This window comes from Microtus ochrogaster, chromosome 17 (genome assembly GCF_000317375.1).
Source record: "Microtus ochrogaster isolate Prairie Vole_2 chromosome 17, MicOch1.0, whole genome shotgun sequence".
In the NCBI taxonomy this organism is placed as follows: domain Eukaryota; kingdom Metazoa; phylum Chordata; class Mammalia; order Rodentia; family Cricetidae; genus Microtus; species Microtus ochrogaster.
In genome coordinates, this window is record NC_022019.1 from 18872386 (window position 1) to 18875020 (window position 2635).

Consider the following 2635-nt stretch of genomic DNA (forward strand, 5'->3'; position numbering starts at 1 on the left):
ATACAGAAAGTGTCTTTGATAAACTCCAATACCTATTCATAATGAAAGTCCTGGAGACATTAGGGAGACAAGGGACATACCTAAACATAGTAAAGGCAATTTAAAGCATGCTGACATCCAATTAAATGGAGAGAAACTCAAAGCAATTCCACTAAAATCAGGAACAAGACAAAGTTGTCCATTCTCTCCATATCTATTCTAGTTAGCACTTGAAGGCTTAGCTAGAGCAATAAGACAACTGAAGGAAATTAAGGAGATGAAAATTGGAAAGGAAGAAGTTAAGGTATCATTATTTGCAGATTGTAGTAGTAGGAGTGGCGGGGCTGCGTCCCCAGCACCCCGGCCGCCTGGCTCGCTTATACCCCAAAATAATTACATGGACACTGTATTCTTTTTTTTTTTTTTTTTTTGAGACAGGGTTTCTCTGTGGTTTTGGAGCCTGTCCTGGAACTAGCTCTGTAGACTAGGCTGGCCTTGAACTCACAGAGATCCGCCTGCCTCTGCCTCCCGAGTGCTGGGATTAAAGGCGTGCGCCACCACCGCCCGGCCACTGTATTCTTTTAAACACTGCTTGGCCCATTATATCTAGCCTCTTCTCGGCTAACTCTCGCACGTGGACTAGCCCATTTCCAATCATGTGTGTAGCACCCCAAGGTGCGCTTACCGGGAAGATTCTAGCCTATATCCATCCTGGGTCGGAGCTGAATTGCGTGTGCCTCAGAGAGCAGATCCTGGGAGAGGGGAGCATGGCGTCTCTGAGCTCACTTCCTCTTCCTCCCAGCATTCTGTTCTGTTTACTCCTCCCACCTATGTTTTAACCTATGAGGCCAAGCAGTTTCTTTATTACTTAACCAATGACCTTCCTCCATCAGCAGATGGTATTATAGTATACACAAGTGACCCTAAAAAATTCCACCAGGAAACCCCAACAGTTGATCAACATTTTCAGCCAAGTGGCTGGATACTAGACTAACTCAAAAAAACTCAGCAGCCCTCCGATACACAGATGATAAATGGACTGAGAAAGAACTCAGGGAAACAACACCTTTTATAATAGCTTCAAATAATATAAAATATCTTGGGATAACTCTAACCCAGCAAGTGAAAAATTTACATAACAAGAACTTCAAGGTTTTGAAGAAAGAAATTGAAGAAGATATAAGAAGACAGAAAGATTTCCCATGTTCATGGATTGGCAGGATTAACATAATAAAAATGATGCTCCGACCAAAAACAATCTACAGATTCAATGCAATCCCCATCAAAATTCCAGCACAATTCTTTTTAAAATTTTTCTAAAAACTGTATGTGCATTGGTATTTTGCTGCCAGAGAAAGCATCTTGTTGGAGGAGGTGTGGACTTGTTAGAGGAGGTGTGTCACTGGGGCAAGCCACACCTCCACCAACAAGACCGCACCTCCTAATAGTGCCACCTCCTATGGGCCTCTGGGGTATTTTTATTCAAACCACCACACCTAAGATCAGTGCCTTGCCCAGTAGTCGGCAGAGAGGCTTCCTCTGGCAGCAGGTGGGAACGGATGCAGAGACCCACAGCCGGACATTATGCGGAGAGAGAGTCTAAATTGGAGGTTTCCATTGAGTTCATCTTCCTCATAGCTTGGAGAATTCCGAAGAAGAGGGGCAGAAAGATTGTAGAAGTCAGAGGGAATGGGGGGCACCAGGAGAACATGGCCCACTTAATCACCTAAGCAGGGTTCACATGAATTTCCATTGACTCTCAGAGACTGATGCAGCAAGCGCTGCGGAGGTCGGGACCAGGTTGTCTTGGAACTCTTCTTCTGGTTAGGTTGCTTTGTCCAGCTTCAGTGTGAGGGCTTTTTCCTTGTATTGTTGGATTTTATTTTGTTGTTTGGTTGCTGTCTCTTGGAGGCCTGCTTTTTTCTGAAGGGGTAGTGGATGGGGGGGGGGAGTTGGTAGGGGCCTGGGAGGAATGGAGGGAGAGGAAACTGTGGTCAGGATGTATTGCTTGAGAGAATAATCTATTTTCAATAAAAAGAGAGAGAAAGAGACTCAGCACACACACAAAAATTCATTTCATTCACTCAGTAATTTTTACAATGCATTTTGACCATCTACATCCCATAATTTCATCCACTGAACCCTTTCTTCCTCCCAAATAGTGCCCTCCCACTCATGTCTCAGCCTTTGGGTTTCTTGATGATAAAGGTCCTGCCAAGTTGTCAGCCCCAGTGTGGACTGTTGACTGGTAACCGATTTCTATGTTACCTAGTCTTCCTCTTCCGTTCTTCTTCTCTATATTGCTCTAGATGTCTCCTGTGAGAGAATCAACAACCATTTCCCTCGTGAGGCCAACCCAGAAATCACTCCACATACCAGCAAGGCAGCTCGAGAAGACAGAGCTAGGGATTTTCGATAGTCTCTCTTCCAATTTTAACTTTGGAACTCAGACCGATCACAGGAAAATTTATTTTATTATTTGTTTGTTTATTTATTTTTGAAACAGTTTTTCTATGTACCCCTGACTATCTTGGATTTTATCATCTACACACACACACACACACACACACACACACACACACACACATATATATTTACTTAGTTGGTTGTTTATTTTATTTTTTTTTTACCACCATAGCAGGCTACTTCTGCTACA